This window comes from Anabrus simplex, chromosome 2 (assembly GCF_040414725.1).
Source record: "Anabrus simplex isolate iqAnaSimp1 chromosome 2, ASM4041472v1, whole genome shotgun sequence".
Lineage (NCBI taxonomy): Eukaryota > Metazoa > Arthropoda > Insecta > Orthoptera > Tettigoniidae > Anabrus > Anabrus simplex.
Window position 1 is genome coordinate 825,662,642 of NC_090266.1, and position 22,653 is coordinate 825,685,294.

General features: G+C 40.2%; 1 protein-coding gene across 4 annotated transcripts in view; it reads right to left on the minus strand.

Annotated features, from left to right (window-relative positions):
• The window catches only part of ssh (Protein phosphatase Slingshot), an 834,886-nt gene that overhangs the window by 265,415 nt on the left and 546,818 nt on the right, over positions 1 to 22,653 (minus strand). The window contains exon 1 of one of the 4 annotated variants that reach the window (XM_067141518.2): positions 11,252 to 11,373. The exons of the other annotated variants lie outside the window; for them this stretch is intronic. The gene's annotated coding sequence lies outside the window, so the exon portion shown is untranslated. Of the gene's footprint in view, positions 1 to 11,251; positions 11,374 to 22,653 lie in introns of those variants that run through there. 4 annotated transcript variants of the gene reach the window in all.

The window sequence follows — 22,653 nt, forward strand, 5'->3', positions numbered from 1 at the left end:
CAATAATATGCAACAAGGCAGATTAGCGATCGTCAAGGAAGACAACATCCTTCCACTGTGTTGGAAGCTCGTGGGAATTGATAGGTCTACCCTGGTGCTGATGGACTAGTACGCGTTGCCAACATCCATACTTCTGGAGTATTTAAAAGCCCATTGCAAAACTCTGTCCACTTCTCACTCCTCAAGGAAACTATATCTGAACATTGTGAGTTTTGTATTATAGTTGTCTTCATATTTGTTCGTTTATACTTTATTTACTGTGTGTGTGGAAAAAGTGTTTCTCTTTTTGGCGGGCGGCATGTTTGATCACCAGACTCAACTTTGCCGCTTTGCTTTAATTTTACCAAGCCCTCTCCAGTGGTCAGATTAGGATAGTGCTCCTTTGTATTACCATTGTCCACTAGAAGGGGGTAGACTACCTGCTACTTCCTGCCGCCACATCTAATGAGAGAGTCTGTGAGATGGAGCGGTGACCGTCGGTCGTGTGAAGTAGGACGATGGCATAGTCAGTGCAACTAGCACATTCGGAGTTCTTGTTGTTGTTTGAGTCATCAGACCACAGGCTGGTTTGATACAGCTCTCCATGCCACCCTTTCCTGAGCTAACCTTTTCATTTCTACGTAACTACAGCATCATACATCTGCTCTAATCTGCTTGTCATATTCATACCTTGATCTACCCCTACCGTTCTAACCACCTACACTTCCTTCAAAAAGCAACTGAACAAGTCCTGGGTGTCTTAAGATGTGTCCTATCATTCTATCTCTTCTTCCCGTCAAATTTAGCCAAATCGATCTCCTCTCGCCAATTCGACTCAGTACCTCTTCATTTGTGATTCGATCTATCCATCTCACCTTCAGCATTCTTATGTAACACCACATTTCAAAAGCATCTATTCTCTTTCATTCTGAGCTAGTTATCATCCATGCTTCACTTCCATACAATGCCACGCTCCACACGAAAGTCTTCAAAAACATATTTCTAATTCCTATATCAATATTTGAAGAGAGCAAATTTCTTTTCTTAAGAAAGCTCTTCTTTGCTTGTGCTAATCTGCATCTTATGTCCTCCTTACTTCTGCCATCGTTAGTTATTTTACTACCCAAGTAACAATATTTGTCTACTTCCTATAAGACTTCATTTCCTAATTTAATATTTCCTGCATCACCTGCCTTCGTTCGACTGCACTCCATTACTTTTGTTTTGGGCTTATTTATTTTAATCTTGTACTCCTTACCCAAGACTTCGTCCATACCATTCAGCAGCTTCTCGAGATCTTCTGGAGTCTCAGATAAAATAACAATATCATCGGCACATCTCAAGGTTTTGATTTCCTCTCCTTGTATTGTGATTCCCTTTCCAAATTCCTCTTTGATTTCCTTTAGTGCCTGTTCCATGTAAACATAGAAAAGGAGGGGGACAAACTGCAGCCTTGCCTGACTCCTTTCTGGATTGCTGCTTCTTTTTCAAAGCCCTCGATTCTTATCACTGCAGACTGATTTTTATATGGATTGTAGATAATCCTTCGTTCTCGGTATCTGATCCCAATCACCTTCAGAATCGTAAATAGCTGGGTCCAACCAACATTATCGAATGCCTTTTCTAGATCTACGAATGCCATGTACGTGGGCTTGTCCTTCTTGATTCGATCCTCTAAGATCAGACGTAAAGTCAGGATTGCTTCACGTGTTCCTACATTTCTTCTGAAGCCAAACTGATCTTCTCCCAACTCAGCTTCAACCTGTTTTTCCATTCTTCTGTAAATAATACGTATTAAAATTTTGCAGGCATGAGATACTAAAATAATGGTGCGATAGTTTTCACACCTGTCAGCACCGTCTTTCTTCGGAATAGGTATAACAACATTTCGCCGAAAATCGGATGTGACTTATCCTGTCTCATACATCTTACACACCAAATGGAATAATCTTGCCATGCTGGTTTCTCCTAAGGCAGTCCGTAATTCAGAGGGAATGTCATCAATTTCAGGTGCCTTGTTCCTATTTAGGTCGCTCACAGCTCTGTCAAACTCTGACCCCAAAATTGGGTCTCCCATTTCGTCAGCATCAACAGCCTCTTCTTGTTCCAGAACCAAATTATCTACATCTTCACGTTGATACAACTGTTGGATATGTTCCTGCCACCTTTCTGCTTTGTCTTATTTCCCTAGAAGTGGCTTTCCATCTGAGCTCTTAATATGCATACACCTAGATTTCCTTCCTCCAAAGGTTTCCTTGATTTTCCTGTATGCAGCATCTACCTTTCCTAGGACCATAAAATCTTCGACATCCTTGCACTTCTCCTTCAGCCAGTCTTCCTTAGCTACCCTGCACTTTCTATCCACTTCATTCTTTAGTCGCCTGTATTCTTTTCTGTCCTCTGCATTTCTAGCATTCTTGTATTTTCGTCGCTCATCAATCAGGTCTAGTACCTCCTGAGTTATCCACTGATTCTTAGTTGATCTTTTCTTCAGCAGCCCTGCTGACTTCATTTCTCATGACTATCCACTCTTCCTCTATTGTGTTTCCTTCAGCCTTTTCATTTAGTCCTTTTGCAACATGTTCCTTGAAACAATCTCTCACACTACTCTTTTCTTTCAACTTGTCTAGATCCCATCTTTTTGCATTCCTTCCAATTTCTTCAGCTTCAGATGGCATTTCATGACAAACAAGTTGTGGTCAGAGTCCACGTCTGCTCCTGGGAAAGTTTCGCAATCCAACACCTGGTTTCTGAATCTCTGCCTAATCATAATGAAGTCTATTTGATACATTCCAGTGTCTCCAGGTCTCGTCCACGTATAAAGCCGTCGTTTGTGGTGTTTGAACCAAGTATTGGCAAGGACTAAATTATGATCAGTGCAGAATTCAACCAGCCGACTTCCTCTTTCGTTCCTTTGTCCCAATCCGAATTCTCCTACTGTAATATCTTCTCTTCCTTAGCCTACCACTGCATTCCAGTTTGCCATCACAATTAGATTCTCGTCACCTTTTGGAGTTCTTATGTGAGTCTAAATGTGTGTAGGAAGTGTTCTTGTATTGTGTATCACGTGTGTATTTAAGTGTGTAAATATATGTTTCTTAATAATTCCACAGGAATCCAGTGATATGAACCAGCTACCTACGTCGTGTCCTATATCTACAGTCGTCTACTTTCCTCGTGCTATCCTTAGCTATACCTTGTACATATCCTAACTCACTCAACTCAAACCCCATTTCAATAATAATAATAATAATAATAATAATAATAATAATAATGGAACTTTGAAGCGCTACAGCACCAGGAGTGCCCTCGATTTTGCGAATAATCTGCTATATCATAGTGAATGGCAAACACAAATAATCTCAAACCACAGAGCAATTCAATATAACCTCGTAATTCAACAAAATAATGTTTATTCAAATATGCCAATACCATCTTTTCCGCTACACGGTATACGGCTCATGTAGCCGTAAACTTGTATTCTGGGGTTTGTGGGTTAGAATCCCTGAAGACGATTTTCCATAATTAAGCCTACCCATTTTCGCACCTGGCAAATTCTGGGACTGTGTGTTAGTTAAGATCACAGCTGATGCCTTCTCGCTCGTAGCCCTTTCCTGTCCCAGAGTCGCCGAAAGTCTTCCTGTGTTAGTGCGTTGTTAAACAGTGAAAATGATATTTCGTCCCCATACAACAAATAACGGAATATCTGAAGTATATAAATTACAAACAGGTGCACGTCTGCAAGAGTTGTAATTCCATGTGATGTTATGATTAAATAGCACATGAAAGGGAGCGGTGACATGTTCAGAATGGGTTTAAGTTCAAACGTCATTACCGACAGTCATTGTCGAGTTTTACCGTTAACACACACCTCGCAGCTAGCTGACGTCAGTCGATACTTATTTACATATTTGCAATGTACCTCGCAAAATGTCTTGTTCTTTGGCCTACCTTTAAATCGCAATATTGCGCAAAGCAGATCCGGAGTTTCATTTTCACTGGACGGTAATATATTCCAGTACCATTTTTCATATCATCACGATGTCATTTTAATCACATACGAGCCGCTATGGGGGTTACAAAGAGAAGCATTCATAGAAACAAGGACGTAATTATTAGACGGTGAGTATCCATGGGTTTGTAATATTTCTTCCGTCTTTTCTCAAGGTTCGACTTTTATTTACGAAAACTTCACGTTGCAAGCTGAAGCCTTAATGTGATCAACGTCCATTAGAAATGATTGTTAAATCTTATAACTAATAAATTTACAGAACAATTTAGAAATTATTTTGAACCTGTATCGTCAGCTTGTATTGGGGTGGGTAGAAATCCAGATCAGGAATACGGCTCTAATAACGTACAAGAAAAGGCCGCAAATCGAGTTTAAGAAAGGATTGAGACGAAGCTAGAGACAACAAAGCCAAATAATGGAAGAGATATTGGCGAGGAAGAAAGTTCTGAAGAAAATACAAGCAGCCCAACAACCGAAGCTGCAAATCATTTTGACTAACTTGATTAACATATGTTTAGCGTCCGGTTTCGACAAATACTTCGATATCGGAATGTTATACCCCAGGAATTCTTTAATGCGCTGGAAGCCTAAGTCAATCTAACTAAAACACCCTCAAATGCCATCGACCTCAGTAGGGTAGAACCCGCTATCTTGCAAACAGAATGGCAATGACAAAAAACCGACTGTGCCAATGAAGCTGATGGATTTGCAAGTCATGGTTAAAAATTCATCTATACGGCAAGGATAAAACAACTAGATACGGCAAACCTGAGTAAGACAAGGAGGATAGATTATGTATCTTTAATACCTATTCTGAATACTGCTTAAGTGTGTATGGTATTACTCATTATTATTAATCACGTGCCAAAGATACAACAGTCTACTAGTTTCGAGAGATCCGCCCCGGGTGGGGAAGATTTTTTTTTTTCGATTTTACGTCGCACCGACACAGACAAGTCGTACGACGATGGGATAAGACAGGGCTAGGAAGCGATTGTGGTCTTAAGCTACAATGCCAACATTTGTCAGGTGCAAAAACTGGAAACCACGGAAAACTATCTTCAGGACTGTCGACAGTGAGGTTCAAACCCAACATCTCCCGAATGCAAGCTCACAGGAAAGGATGGAGGAACAAAGTGACAATGTGGCTCTGAAGTCTCGAAAGTTGTGTTTACCTCTACCTTAATGTAGCTAATGTAAGGGTACGACTGTTAAACCAGACCCGACTACTGCAGTTTGAAGTCGGATCAGAGTGACTTTTTCAGTAGCCATCCTGAGATTGCACCCCTCGCTCCCGGGAAATACAAAGACAGCGGTGTATTTAAAGTTCAGAGCACTTCCCAAGTCAAATATAGGGCCTACATAAGGTTATGAAGGCTGCAAATGTTTACAAAAGTGTGACAGACAATTCAAAGTAGCAACAATGATTTCCAAGAAAGGAATGTTCTGAACGCTAATTTTCTCATAATCGTATGATCCTTCATTCGTAACGACGATTGAAATGGGTTGTGATGATGCACATCATTATACTTTCCTGAGACCCGAAAAGAAAACATGTAAGTTCACCCTATAATTGCGTTCCAACTCTGTGATACAGACAGTTCGAAAAGATTCTATAATTATTTTTCCAGTGACGTCCTATCTATGGCCATAATACTCCAGGACATTGCACTGATTTACAGAATTGGGTCGCGTTGGCGTTTCCTCGAAGTCAGGAACACCCAATATGAAGCGACATGAAAGATGCAGCAGAATGCAGACATCTATACTTTCACTTCTCTTCTCAACAACAGAACAGACCTCAATCTGCTCAAATACACGAGTTTAGTTCGAGAAAAACAGAGGCGAATAAGACCTCAACAGTGTAAGAACTCGACTGAGCTACGAAATGAACTTGGCTGGTTTTATTCCTTTATAACTGGCAACTTTGTGTTCTTTGTCCTCAGCCTGACTCATTCAGCTAATGGCACTGCGTCATCTTTCTCCTGTCCTACTTCGTTTACGACAAGACAGAAAAGTGCCATAATCCAATCCAACGAATCATCTAGTACTGCAACATGAAAATGGCAAGGAACAGAACTATTTATAGGAGGGTAACACGGTGAATGCTAGACCGGTTGTGAATCCAACCCAAAAACAACAGGTCAGCAGTTCACAGTTCCGCTGTTGTAGTTGTAGTCTCCTGGAAGAAGCTTAGTACATCACGGTCAACAACCTCATGCATTTGATTGGATTAGTCTGAAATATTCCGGTGATTGTGGTATCGGTCCTGGTGTATATAGTTACAATTTTGTACTTGTACAATTGGCTGAAGCCAGTAGCGTAGGCAAGATCGACCGATAGGGGCGGGTTATAGTTACAAAATGATGATAGGACATAATGTAGGTGTTTGTGCATGTGTTGAGCGCGCATGCATGAGAGTCATTATAAGGGCACTGATAAAAGTAAATTGTATTGATATTCAGATTGCAGTACCGGTACATAACAAAATCTTACATCAAAATACAGAACGAGAAAAATATGACCAAAGTGAATAGTTTCATGGCGAATGGTATGTTCAGATCACAATCTAAAATCCAACTTTCGAGGCTTCTTAGGAAATAGTTTCAAGAGATCTGTTGGTTTTACAATTTTGTCTCTGTGAATGTTCAAAAGAGCCAACACTTTGAGTCGACTTTCATTTATTTACTGTCAGTTTCTGTTTATTTTCCTTTGTAAAAACTCTATGGGGGTTTCTAAACCCAGGTAACTCCCCGTGGCGTCGCCCCTGGCTGAAGCCTATAAGTATATGTGGTACGGCTCATCCAGGCAGTCATCTATACTTGTGGAGAAACCCCGGAAAACCACATGCAGAATGACCAACAACGATCTTTTCCAGACCTGGACCCTGTCCCTAAGGTCTGCAGAGAGGGATTAAGTTGTTTGGAAATTTAGATTGCATTTTGGCTTATAACAATGATAACGAGCGAGTGGCTGCGCGGTTTGAGTCACATAGCTATGAACTTGCATTCGGGAGATGGTGGGTTCGAACCCCACTGTCGGCAGCCCGAAAATGGTTTTCCGTGGTTTTCCATTTTCACACCAAGCAAATACTGGGGCTGTACCTTAATCAAGGCCACGGTCGATTTCTTCCCACTCTTAGCCCAGTCGTGTCGCTTCGTCGCCATAAGACCAATCTGTGTCGGTGCGACGTAAAGTAAATTGTATACCAATGACGTGGTCTTTATAACTGTGTTGAAAAATTTGCAGTATTTTGGAGATTGAACAGAAATGTGACGACTATGATATTACAATGGGCATTTCGAAGACTGATAAAAGGATGTATGTTGGGAAGAAATCCAAAAGGAATGAATACGATGGACGAAACTACACGTAATGAACAAGCCTCGGTGGGGAGGGCGTCTTGTGAGGCATATGGGGAGTAACAGGTTAGTTATAAAAATGATGAACTTGGCCATGGAGGGTAACAGAGTAACGGGACCTGGGAGTCGATAACTAGACTTAATTTTTATCGATTCCAAGGTAAGAGATGTAGAACTAGACGAAAGCACAACGCAGGTTACAAACAGACACTGTAGAGGCACTTAGTTCATCTATAGAGGCTTTCAGGCTGAATGATGAAAGGCATAACAATTTATAATGAATATGCATGTATAATAAATTGAACTGTTTGGAATCAGATGCAAGTTAACCTTCGAGAGTGTTTGAAAACGATTGGTATGTAATTGATCGGAGGACACCTTGGTTGTGTCACTACCTATATTCTCACTTGGACTTTTGCCTCAAAGAATTAGGTATGTTACTGATGAATGTGGGGAAATATTTTAGCGAGACATCAATAATATGATGAAAAGGTATTTAGGGAGACGGAAATCCAGAATGGTCGCATATTACTACAGGAGCCGCGTACGAGAAAGCCAAGGATATTACAAGAGTCAGCAAACGTCAATATTTTACATAAAATAATGAGTGAGTAGGTGAAACACTGGAGATATTTTGAAGTTGATTTAGCATAGCCAGACCATTTTTAGTTATGATTGTTATTTATTACATATACTGACTTGTACAACTTCTTTGAATCGGCCGAGAACCGAACCCGGCATTCTATGGACCAAGGGTCAGCATGTTAACAGTTAGCCACAGAGCTGGCAAATTTCGCTGTAGAAGGCCAAGAGGTCAGTTGTTGTACCATAAGAAAAATACTTCCGAAAGCTTACTAGTTGGTGGCACATTCCATATCTCATGTACGCGATAGAGAGTGAATGTAATAGCAGCATCTATTGAAACTAGAACTGCACCTAATCTGATGAGATAGGAACCTCAGTACTTAATATAGGGTAATATCCCACCATTTACTTTCAGAAAAGTAACACAAAAATCACGATAATTTATTTATCTGATTTCACAGTTGCATGTGGTAAGAGACAAGCTGTGAAAGGACACAGAAGTCCAAGTTCAAGGATTAGACCCGGGCCATGGAGGTTTTTTCACTTGTTCCAGGAAAATAATATTTTATCATGTAATGTCCGGGGAACTCCTAGGAAATGTGGACTGAAATAATTACACTTAAAACTACTATGTAACAATAGTAAACATTAGATATGGCCGGGGATTTTAACTGCATCTGGTTAATTCTAGCTCAGAGGCTATTAACTCCACACCAAAGATCAACGCAGCTGAATGAAGCTACAACATTAACTTGCATATCATGTGATAAAAACCTCCTCGCTATTTAAAATATCCAATCAGCTCGATGTTCATACAACATTCAGAAAACACATTCTTCTATGTAACAAGGTTTATCTTGGCCAATGCATGTGGGATTTTTGAGATGAAAATTCACGTTCCTGTTCGGATTCCACGTAAAACTGGATGTCATGTGGCTATCATCGCGATATCAACAAACATGCTTGTTTTTGTTCTGTTTGTTAAAATTATAACTACAGAATAGAAAGAATCGAAATAAAATAGCATCGCATCAGTAACTTCCAGCGTGACGTAGTCTACCCTCAAGACAGTTGAACGTGTCGTCTTCTTCTTCCTGACCATTTTTCTCAATATTGAGGTCGGCACTTGATGTGAATATGGCCAAAGTTTACGGCCAGATGTCCTTTCTGACGCCAACCCCATGAGGATGGATGTGTTCAGTACTAGTTGTTTCTGTAGTGGTTGGTAATGTGATATGTTGCATGTAGATGAAGAGAAGTGTTTGAAGACGAACACACATACCCAATCCCCGAGTCACGGGGTTTAACTATACGCAGTTAAAGATTCCCAGTCCTACGTGTGGGAATTGAAACCGGGGCCCTCTGAATCGAAGGCCAGTAGGCTGACCAATCGGCCAAGGAATATAATTAGACCACGCAGCTTCTTTTCGTCACATATGTGACAGCTGTGACCTTAATAATAATAATAATAATAATAATAATAATAATAATAATAATAATAATAATAATAATAATAATAATAATAATAATAATAATACTCAGGGCAAATGGTCGAACGTGTAACCAGGCTAACATTTCTAGGAGGCCCGGGAAATAAACACCTTTGATAGACATATTCTTCATTTACGGTTAAACTAATACCCGTTAGTATTATCCGATTTAGTTTAAATTTAAGGGTTTGGCATCACCTTTGTCTTCTTGGGCGTACCGTCTTATTGCCCGAGGCGCTGTGACAGTCCTCTCTTTTCTTCTCCGTTCGTTGTATTTTGCTTGTATGTCAATTTCGATAAACATTTGATACAAAAGGATAATAACAATATTATTATTATTTAATATTATTATTATTATCACCATCATTGGCCGGCTCCTTGTCTGAAATGTCAGGGTAGTGGTCTCCATTGCAGAGGACTCCGGGTTCCCGGCCGGGCGGGGATTTTTACCGCATTTTGGTTAATTCCTCTAGCTCAGGGACTCGGTATTCGTGTTCGTCCTTCACTCACATATACAGCACATCACACTACAAATGACCACAGACATAGTGAATACATCCGTTCACATATGATTGGCAGCAGGTAAGGCATCGGGCCATAAAAAAGGGCTTAAAACGCATATAGTGCCAGCCCCAATTAGTAGAGCCAGGAGGAAGATTATTATTATCATTATTATTATTATTATTATTATCGTAGCCATGAGCTCTATCACGTAAAGGAACAGGATGAAAGTAGTTTTTCACAAATAAATGTATACAATGTGCGATTTAATGTTATTCATAGCTACTGACAGTCTATTTTATCAGGAATCAGATACTATTTTGTTTCATTGTGGATATTTAGAAAGAAACGAACAAGATATCTGGCCTGAAGACGAGGAATCATAGTAAGGAGGAGCCACAACACGATGACAAGCATCCATAAACACTTACTTGCTTTGTGGAAGGACAACATAAATATACAATGACGTCAGAATCCTGTCTTGTCAAGGTAATCGGACTGTCTTCACAGTTACAATACTGTAGCAGGCAATCGAGGCCAGTACAAAAAATATGTTTTACTGATATTAACGAAATATGCACCACAAATTATGGAACAAGAGCTTCTACAAGCCTCCAGCATATCACATTCTAAGAATCACAACATCAACATCCGGCCGAGGCCATGGGTGTTCTATGTTTTGTGGTAGACAAATACCAACGATGCCAATACAATTTCTGTACAGAATACGATTTCTGCCCCACAAATTATGAATGACAATAGCACTACAGTACCTTTACACATACGGAGATTGAAAACATGCATCCCAGATGCTCACGATCAATATCTGTCATTGCTCACGCTGTCTTGTTTATCTGGAAAATAGATTTCTTGTTTTATACTAAAGATTTAATCTTTATTGTGGCAGCCGTTTATGATCACCATCTCCTACCTCAAACTTATAAAGACTGCAAAATACATGCTCAGTTTTTATTGAATACTTTCAAGTCGTTAAAACTGCGATAAGGTGCGACATAAAGTAAATTGAAAAAACTGAGATAATAATGGGGAGATAGGAGACAAAAGAAGTTATAGACAAACAGAAAGGCAACTCGAAAGTCTACTGTATGTCTTAGAGTCACCTATTATTAATATTTTCATACTGAGAGAGTAAAAAATATAAATGTGAGCTCTGGAAAATGTACAGTTCAGCCTCTTTCCGATTCATTAAGAGCAATACGCTGTAGTTCTGTAAAAGAGAAAGGAATTTGTTCCACAACACATTCATAAGCGATACTCCTTCCAATCAGTAAAAGTGCAGAGGTCTACTTTCCATTTCTTACCTGGCCACATTTATCCACCTAATGGCCGCTGTGAAAGTTGCCCCTCGTCACACAGAGCACAGCACACTACACTCGCTCACTACACCACCACTACGCGATCAGGCGCTGACCGTGCACTGCCCACAACTGAAGCAAGCAGCTGTTGTTCGGTCAGTCCTTGGAGAAGGGAGGGGGTAGGGGGACCTTGGCTTGGCAAGTGGCAAGTTGCCGCCTGGCTCACTGACAAACACGTGTTGCTGCTGCTGCTGCGCTGGAATAGTAGCGCCACAGACTTTTCTTGCAAAATGTTCCGCGTAATGCCTTCAGCCAAGATGATGTTGACAGGTCGCAGTTGATACCAAGATACTGAGCCAAGTTAAAAAAGAAGTAAATATTCATCAAGAGCTGACCCACATCGCAGAGGTAAGACGGAAGACATGTCTCAATGGTGTCATCTTGGCCGTAACGATATGTGAATCCGCTGTTGGCTTGTCGAGCAAATCACCATGCTCCAACGGGAAATGCTATAGCCTACATTTGAGTCATTATTGTTAATGTCCGGCTCTATGGCTAAATGCTTAGCGTGCTGGCCTTTGGTCACAGGGCTCCCGTGTTCGATTCCCGGCAGGGTCGGGAATTTTAACAAATTATTGGTTAAATCTCCTGGCACGGGGACTGGGTGTATGCGCCGTCTTCATCATCATTTAATTCTCATCACGACGTGCAGGTCGCCTACGGAAGTCAAATTATTATTATTACTATTATTATTATTATTATTATTAATTACGCTGTCTTTACACAAACAGGACACAGTATTTTTGCATTAATACCAAGGTCAATAGCCAGTTTGTTCTCTCACTAAATGACAGGATGACACAATCTGCTTAATATGCATTCATAAATAAAAATTGGATTGTCATGTATAAAATCAAAAATAAGAAATACTCCCCACTGAAGGAAAAAAAACATTTTTCCCACGTCCTAGTGTGGTTGCCGCAGCGAACTCTGTAGCACTTGTGGACTTGTTTTTCTTCTTTTTTGGCTAGTGGTCGTACTAACACACTACAGGTTTTTGGTGCAAGGATTGGGATTCGAACCCACCATCTTTCAGATGCAAGCTCACATATACATGACCCTAACCGCAGGGCCAACTCGCTCAGTCTGGCATTGTTTTACGGCAAGATGCTCTCCTTGATGCCAACACTATGCGGAGGAATGTAAACACTATTACGTGTTTCTGTGGTGGTTGGTAGTATAGTATGTTGTGTGTGTATGAAGAGGAGTGTATTGCGACAAAAACAAACACTCAGTCCTCGAGTCGGAGGAATTATCAAGACGTGATTAAAATCCCCGACCCGGCAGGGAATCGAATCCGGGTCCCTCTGTACGAAAGGCGCTGACCATTCAACCAAGGAGTCGGACATTTTATCAGATGCTACAACCGCCTTAAAACTCCTTTCGTGATAACTGATGTCGAGTTTTCTTCTACTGTTGCGACGTGTTTGGAGAGTAAGATGTCGAAAGAAAACTGGAATTTTATATCATGTAAAGATATTATGGAGGAGCATCGTCTATAGAGCATTTGATCCCTTTTCGGTTATTAAAATAAATAATTTTTAAGCCGGGAAGGGTTACTGTAGTATTCTCTAATTTTCTTTACACTGCTGTAGTACCGTGCCGCCGATATACCTGTCTTCAGTGGGGAAGGGTTTAAGCAGAATTTTAAAATCGCCGGGCTGAGTGCCGCAGACGGTTGAGGCGCTGGCCTTCTGACCCCAGCCTGTCAGGTTCGATCCTGGCTCAGTTCGGTGGTATTTGAAGGTGCTCAAATACGTCAGCCTCGTGTCCGCGGATTTACTGGCACGTAAAAGAACTCCTGCGGGACTACATTCCGGCACCTCGGCGTCCCCGAAAACGGTAAAAGTAGTAATAATAATTTCGTGTGGTTATTTCTAGCCGAGTGCAGCCCTTGTAATGCAGACCCTCCGATGAGGGTGTGCGGCATCTGCCATGTGTAGGTAACTGCGTGTTATTGTGGTGGAGGCTAGTGTTATGTGTGGTGTGTGAGTTGCAGGGATGTTGGGGACAGCACGAATACCCAGCCCCCGAGCCACTGGAATTAACCAATGAAGGTTAAAATACCCAACCCGGCCGGGAATCGAACCCGGGACCCTCTGAACCGAAGGCCACTACGTTGACTATTCAGCCAACGAGGCGGACGGTAAAAGTAGTTAGTGGGACGTAAAGCAAATAACATTGTTATTTAGAATTGTAAATCTATTGACACTAAAGTGGATTGCCACTGAGGGAAATTCCATGTATACCGAAGAATTGTGTTAAATAATTATATGTTAATAATTATCTACATTGTTGTTTAGAATTTAAAAAAGATACACGTTCGGCATACTTTCGTATCCATATACAATATCAAGTGTTTACTTTTATTTTAGATGAACCTCAATAAAGTAAAACTGTCTCCAACAGGCCATAAACATCCCTGGAAGAGCATAATATGAAGTTTTCCTCTATTCGAACTTTCGGCAAGAAGTAGAGTAGCTAGCCGTACGCCGGGCGCATCTGACCCCAGGAATTAAACTTGGCGTAGGCTGAGAGAGCCCCAGGTTCAGATGCCTTTCAGGAAGTAGAAGTTTGTAAAGTTAACGACTTCCTGATGGGAAATTAATTCACGCCCTTATGACAAGTACAGCACTTTTACCAGCTAGGCTAGGCAGCCCGCAAGATTCATTTGGATTACCAACTCAAATTCCATTTTCCTCGGAGAATGAGATGAGGACTTTCGGCATTTATTCTCACTTTGTCCTTTCCCACACAGTACTCTTACAGAAACTCTCATGAAAGAGAATCTATTTATCACCTTGTACGTACTGTAAGCTGTTTCTTCTGCGTAATGTAACAGAAAGAAGCAATTCGTTACTGTGTTGCTCGGTCAAGCGAGGAACGAGTACGCGTAACTTAATAGTCGGGCCATTTCTACTCCTCTCTGAAATGTACTATTTCCTTCCTGGTTGTATTTACTATGACTATAAACAGTTTCCATTTGTGACCAGTGAAGTTCTTGCTGATGATTAGATGGATAACGGGTCAATATGTGTTGCGTCGTGTGTAACCAAATGTTTCTAAAAATGAATTTTCAATATGGAACGAAGAAATACCAATGAATGAAATCGAGGACATTCATGATATTATACCTAAGATGTAAGTTTGCTCTTAAGATGAAGGCTTTAACAAATATTGCAGGCATGCAATTATATCTTGCAACAGCGTCCTTGATATCGAATTTTATCGAATTAACACATTTTCTGGAGTCAAGTGAAATTTCTTGAGTGTCTAATTTGTCTAAGAATGTAACTATGAAGTCACCATGTCATATGATCAGATAGAAAATAATTCCTACCATATTTTCTAGTTCTGCTATCATGCACGGCAGGGTGCCGGATTTAAATTAAACATTCAAGGAATCGCTTAACAGAGGTAGTGTGAGGACACACCAAACGGTGTGTTTTAATATTAAACACACCTCAAGTAGCTTTGGTGACGTTTTAAATACGAGGCGTTGCGAATACAAAGGGCGAACTCAACAAAGACATGTTTTGAGGAGAGTACAACTGAAATCAGTTAATTCAGTTGAAGAAACAAAACCGGACTTACAAACGTTATGCACTTCTCTCAGATAAATATACTTATTCACAAAACGTACAACTAGATATATTTTCTATTTTCTGTATTATATATTATTTAAATATTTTAGATGACTGAATATCTTTTATGAACGATTTAGGAAATTACAGCACAAGTTTTCTCCAACCAAATATTAAGTTTTAAAAATCTAATTACGTCTATATTTCGTAGTCAATCATGTCTTCGTAATTCCTTGTCATTCTCTTTTTCTTGTTCCTACGTTACCCGAGTTTGGGCGGTGGTAACGTCGACAAAATATTTGCTCCACTGAAAAGGGACATGCGGAAATAACTCACAACGTTCTTGAAATTAGCAGCAGGTATGGCAACTGGAGAATCGCACAGTTTATGCAGATTATTTTCATTTGCAAAACAGAATTTTTCAAAGTCGTAATTTTTACTGAAACCATTTCTTAGCCGACAACGTAGGGGTCCCCGTACTATGAAAAACGTAAAATTTCCTTAATTGCGCCGAAAGTTTAAGGGCTAAATGGCCCGGAAAGGTCTCAAATTGTGAGTCTTTGATATCTCTCTGAAACTAAAAAAACAAATTTCGAAAATCACTTCCGGCCTAAATGCAGTTCCAGAAAAAAGCCTAAAATCGCTTGTTCCCTTACTCGGTTTCTTCTTGATTCAAATCCGAGCCAAATTAACTTAATCACATCATTCTTTCTGTAATGTATTCCTTGGTTCAATGCCCTCTGGCATTTTTTGATTTTTTGAAAAATGTCCAAACTGAATGAAGTTATAAGGGCTTAAGTGAAACTGTGCATGACACACATTAGTGGCAGAAAAGGGCAAACTGCTAATCTAATCAACCGGATAACGATGATTAAGAAAAGATCTGTATTTTTTAGGAATAAATAAAGAATATATTCTCATACTTTATTTACGTAAAATTCGTAGCTCATATCCCTAGGATGTTTTCAACATTGAGTTGCTTGCCTGAAGGGCGAGAACTGTGGATTTTTAATTCCAAATTATACTCGTCGGCACACGCCGGATTGTGTAGCCGAAGGATAAGGGGTTAGTGTACTCGAAACGCACAAACGCTTATGTAAACAAGGAGGAAGAGTTGAGAATTCGCCCTTCGTACTCTCAGCCACATCACTCTAAAATCTTTGCTCGGTCTACTTCAATGATTATTATCAATGGGAAAGAAGAGCGTAATCAATCAAATTTATTCCTACACGCCACACTACCAATTACCACAGAAACATGCAATGGTGAATATATCCCTCCACATAGGGTTGGCCTATAGTAGGGCGTCTGGCCATGAAGCAGAGTCATTTCCACATGCACGACACAGTTCGCGCCTATGACCCCACCAGGGTGTGGAGAAGAAGAAGGAGAAGAAGAAGAAGAAGGAGAAGGAGAAGAAGAAGAAGAATTGTTCTAGATATTACTAGACTACCATCAACGTACTGCTCACCAAGCGTAGCAGAACAGGCTTGCTCGCTGCATACTAAATTCTCGAAATGCTTAACTTACTGCAGGCTAAAATATTTTGCATGCTTCCAGTGCGTTGTGACACGCAACGCCTGAAGCATAAATTCTTAACACGATATATTATCAGGAAAACAACAACAACAACAACAGAACTGGCCATACTCAAGGCACTGCAATAAAATATAATGAAGGAAACATGTTTGTATAATTCGTACTGTGTGCAAATATACGCATGTTAAAGAGAAAAGATATAAAGGAATATTATTTAGATCCACTTCATTATTTTATTAATCTGCCTGGGAATAACGTTATGCGTTTCACGTCAACTTAATAGGCAATGTACGGTAAAGTAAACCCGTGCCCTCACCCTGAGGTGGTGCAGCTCTTTTTCAGGCGCACCCCCAATAGAGGTGAGCTGCATGAACCGTTTCAACCACATTCTTAAATTCTTAAATTTCTGGCAGCTCCGAGAATCGAACCCGGGCCCCCGACGACGACAGCTAATAACACTAACCGTTACGCAACGGAGGCGGACAACGTAACAGGTGATATTCTCGGTCTTCAGAAGCATGGAAATGCCTGAATTCTGCTCTGAGATCTCCCAATCAATCATCAATGATCTTCATTTAGGGTTACAGCCAGGTGGCAGATTTCCTATCAGTTGTTTACCTAGATTTTTCTTGAATGTTTTCAAAGAAGGACATTAATCGAACATTTCCCTTGATAATGTACTCCAATTCCTTACTACTCGTCCTATAAATTAATATTTGCCCCAATTTGTCCTCTGGAAATCCAACTTACCTTCACATTATGATCATTCCTACACTTAAAAGCTCCGCTCAAGCTTATTCATCTACTAATGTCATTCCACGCCATCTCTCCGCTGACAGCTCGGAACATACCACATCGCAGAGCATCTCGTCACCTTACTCCCAAGTCTTCCCATCCCGAAGTTTGCAATATTTGCGTAACACTATTCCTTTATCGAAAAACCCCCAGAACAAATCGTGCTGCTTTCCTTTAAATTATTTCCAGTTCTATACTGCTTTTGTAACCTACAATAAATTTGCTAACAGTGGTCCATTTTATTAAAAAATTCTTAAACAACGATAGACTGTATTGGGATTCGATCACGCAAGCGTGAGGCTTAAACAATCGTACTACACAGCATGCTGAGACGAATCAAACAAACAAGTATTTCGAACCTTAACTGAAACAATAGGAGTTGGGAAAGTAACCGACTTATTTGATGGAGAGTAAGAGGTGGTTCAGCAGTATTTAAGGAGGCGAGTTCAAGAAATCCATACATTCAGAAATGATATCTCCTCTTTTAGACAGGTAAATGGCCCATGGGCATACTAAATTAACATCTTGATCAACAACACCACCACCACCACCACCACCACCACCACCACCAAAGATGTACACTAGGTAAATTCCTGTGAAAAGGCAACCAGACATAAGACTAACTTCTGTATTCTACGTGGTGTAGAGATAATGGTTAGTGAAGGAACCCGTCAGCTTGAGCTCAGAAGGCCAGCGCTCTACCGTCTGAGCTACTCAACTTAGCAGTTCTAAACTGAACTCTGCCTGTGACATTCAGATCTAATTAACTATTCAGAGAAATTACGTTCAGTTCGTGGTATACAATTTTGAATTAGAGGTCAATCAATCAATCACTACTGATCTGCACTTAGGGCAGTCGCCCAGGTGGCAGATTCCCTATCTGTTATTTTCCTAGCCTTTTCTTAAATGATTTCAATGACATTGGAAATTTATTGAACATCTCCCTTGGTAAGTTATTCCAATCCCTAACTCCCCTTCTTATAAATAAATATTTGCCCCAATTTGTCCTCTTGTATTCCAACTTTATCTTCATATTGTGATCTTTCCTACTTTTAAAGACGCCACTCAAACTTATTCGTCTACTAATGTCATTCCACGCCATCTCTCCGCTGACAGCTCGGAACATACCACTCAGTCGAGCAGCTCGTCTCCTTTCTCCCTGTTCTTCCCAGCCCAAACTTTGCATCATTTTTGTAACGCTACTCTTTTGTCGGAAATCACCCAGAACAAATCGAGCTGTTTTTCTTTGTATTTTTTCCAGTTCTTGAATCAAGTAATCCTGGTGAGGGTCCCATACACTGGAACCACACTCTAGTTGGGGTCTTACCGAGCTCGATAGCTGCAGTCGCTTAAGTGCGGGCAGTATCCAGTATTCGGAAGATAGTAGGTTCGAATCCCACTGTCGGCAGCCCTGAAAATGGTTTTCCGTGGTTTCCCATTTTCACACCAGGCAAATGCTGGGGCTTAATTAAGGCCACGGCAGCTTCCTCCCCACTCCTAGCCCTTTCCTGTCCCATCGTCGCCGTAAGACCTATCTGTGTCGGTGCGACGTAAAACAACTAGCAAAAAAAAAAGTTGGGGTCTTACCAGATACGTATAAGCCCTCTCCTTTACATCCTTACTACAACCCCTAAACACACCTCATAACCATGTGCAGGGATCTGTATCCTTTATTTACAATCCCATTTATGTGATTACCCCAATGAAGATCTTTCCTTATATTAACACCCAGATACTTCCAATGATCCTCAAAAGGAACATTCACCCCATCAACGCAGTAATTAAAACTGAGAGGCTGTACCTTAGTTAAGGCCACGGCCGCGCTTCCTTCCCAATCGTAGCACTTTCCTGTCCCATCGTCGCAATAAGACCTATCTGTGTCGCTGCGACGTAAAGCAAAACACTGAGAGGACTTTTCCTATTTGTGAAACTCACAACCTGACTTTAACCCCGTTTATCATCATACCATTGCCTATTGTCCATCTCACAACATTATCGAGGTCATTTTGCAGTTGCTCACATCTTGTAACTTATTTATTACTCTATAGAGAATAACATCATCCGCAGAAAGCCTTATTTCTGATTCCACTCCTTTACTCAAATCATTTATATATATATATAAGAAAACATAAAGGTCCAATAATACTGCCTTGAGGAATTCCCCTCTTAATTATTACAGGGTCAGATAAAGCTTCGCCTACTCTTATTCTCTGAGATCTATTTTCTAGAAATATAGCAACCCATTCAGTCACTCTTTTGTCTAGTCCATTTGCATTCATTTTTGCCAGTAGTCTCCCATGATCCACCCTATCAAATGCTTTAGACAGGTCAATCGCGATACAGTTCATTTGACCTCCAGAATCCAAAATATCTGCTAGGTGCACGTGCAGAAGTAGTAGAAAGGAACTGATCACCGTATCGCATGTAAACTCCAGCCCGTGTCTGACCAGCGGTCCCTTGGCTCACATGCGGGCAATGATCGGGTCAGCAACATCTTTCTTTCTTTCTTTCTTTCTTTCTTTCTTTCTTTCTTTCTTTCTTTCTTGCGTATTTCCTCCGGAGGGGCCTGCTGCAGGTCCTTCAAATTGACGCCTATAGGCAACCTGGTAGTCTGTGAGGATAGGCCCCAACCCGGGATGAATTCTAAGCCAGAGGAATTAACAATTAAAATCCCCAACCAGGCCGGGAATCAAACCAGGGGCCCCTTGAACCAATGACAGCACGCTAACCATTTAGCTATGGAGGCGGACAACATCTAGGTTTGGATAACGCATTACGCTATGCAAGTGTGATGTTTCAACTAAAACATTTGGAAGACACTCAAGGTCTACAATATTTGAAAGGGCGACAAGTACACGCATACAGTTGGGCATTATAGGACGTATCTCATTAATGAACATGGTCATTACTGCATGTTAAAAATAATTTAATACAACTGAATGCATATTTTAATGAACGGTTTTAAACGGGTTTTTTTAACCTTTACTGCATGGAACTAAATATTCTGATTTTAATGCAGTTGTAGCTATAATATTGGCTCTAACCTTGCTCGTTATTCACGTCTATTTAGTAATGGTGAATTTGTACAGTGAAGCTTATCAGCGTTCAATGATTGTTTTATGTTCGGATAGGAATGCAACAGTTGAATACATAACTCTTCTTGATACACTATCAATGCTGTACTGAACATCTCATTGATGATTTGCTCGAGAGGTAGGATATATCGTCGGGATATTCACAGTTTTCTCACTCGCCCTCGATACGAGCAATGGTGTGAGTCAAGCAAGACCTTGCAATTTGCCTGTAACAATAATGTACGTTCAAACTTTCAGGACACATCCCTCGCACGGAGAAGAAGGAAATGTTACATGGATATATGTCCGGAAATGCTTTATTTCTATGTTCGAAATCATTTTGTCGCATTCAATAAGCGCATCTAGCGGGTTGATGCATGCATTAATGTTAACGGAAGGCATTTTGAACATTTCATGTACGAAAGAGTTCCATGTTGTAAGTAGAGCCCGGATTATATGTAATTACATATTCTGTTCCCATATATGTAGCTACAAGAAAAGCTAAAATGTCGGCGAATCACACTAAAAGGACCATTATTCCAGGAGTTTAAAGTCACATATTTTAACATATTTCGATGCATAATAACTATTTAGATAAGTATTACATATTTTAAATATTTTGAAGGATATTGCGCATCTGAAAGAAAACACAATTCTCTTTTCACTAATTTTACATCGATTTAAGTTTTTAATTAAACACTTGGAAATAGTTTAAAAAGTCTGTACATCTCTAACATCTGAAAACAAAATTCATAATTTAAAGTGAACTATTCTGTCAAAGAACGCATCCCTTACCTATGCTGATGGTTTGTTCATCCCTTAAGAAGTAACAGTACAGTGTGAAGGGTGGTCGGTGCTACTACGGAGAAAGACACACAGTAAAAGTGACAAACGTATCGGGTGCAATTCGCTGTAAATGAGAACGTATCTTCCAGTATCATTCCTTATTTGAAATACGTGCCAGTGACTTCATGTGAAGTGAAAGTTTTTTTTTCTATATATACATACACGTACGTCGAGTCATAAGTTATGGCAACTATTTTTTTTCTTCTCGCGAACAGGAGACAACACGGAAAATCTAAGATATGCAGCATTTGGAAACGTACGGTATGTACTTGCATATGACGCCACTAGATGGTGTATGTAAACAGCAGTGTGGGTCAAAGCATGGCCCCAAGTTCAGTGTGTGTGAGAGAGCGTCACAAAATGGAAGTCGCTTACAACGGTGGGGATGGGAGTTTCTTCCACACCCGCCTTATTCGCCTGTACTGACAATGTGACAATCATCTAATCCCCAAAGTCAAGAAGCCATTACGTGGACAACGGTTTGCTAACAAAGAGGACATTGTAACAGCATTTCGGAGAGAGGTGTCACATGTTAGCGATACACGTTCAGCCAATGGTATTCAGCGCCTGCCCCACCGCTGGCAACGCACAGTGGAAACCTTGGGTGATTATTTCGAAGGTCTGTAACCAGTGGAGACCTGTCCTTTGTACGTAGTCTTATGCATTTGCTGTCTATACCATAATAAAACAATGCTTACCAATGGCCTGTGTTCTGTCACTATCCTACGAGAATCTCCTGAAGTCAGAATTTGTCTTCAGGCACTATGCAAAAGTACATGCCCTATATTTCCAAATGCATATCTTAGATATTCAGTGTTGTCCCCTGTTCGCGAGAAAAAAAAAATAGTTGCCATGACTTATGACTCGACCCTCCTATATATATATAAGAACATCCTAACAGACAGAAGGCATTCGATGACCGCAGACAATTCAGAAAAAAACTACTTATTAACTGCGCCCCCAAATGAAAATTAGAGTTTGAATAACGTTTGCACTTTCAACTTTTTTCGGGTCTGTTTAATTTTTTGTGTACAAGAATACATCAAATAAACCTTAGATATTAAGTTACATATTTTTAAATTATTACATATTTTGTCAATTTTATCTACATAGTCTATTTATGTACATATTTCTTATTTTTATCCTACATATAATCCGGGCTCTAGTTGTAAGTTATGCTGGTACGTTTTCTGTTCTTGTGTATTTCCCATAATTAATTTATGATGTAGAGTTGCACAAATTTAATTCTAACATGAAATAAAGCGTTTCTGAGCCCATATCGATATAACATATGTTATTCTTCTATGTGTAAGGAATGTATCTTAAAAGTCACGTCGTACCTTATTCTTACATCCTGTATTTACAAAGGAATTTAATATAAAGAAGCAAGAAAGCTAGTAGTTTTACAAGACTGTTGAATTCGTGATCATAGCAACCGGACTTCCAGTTTCACATGCAATACAAATCTCTGGGATGTGATATTTCAAGAATTCCATGTGTGTTGGCCAAG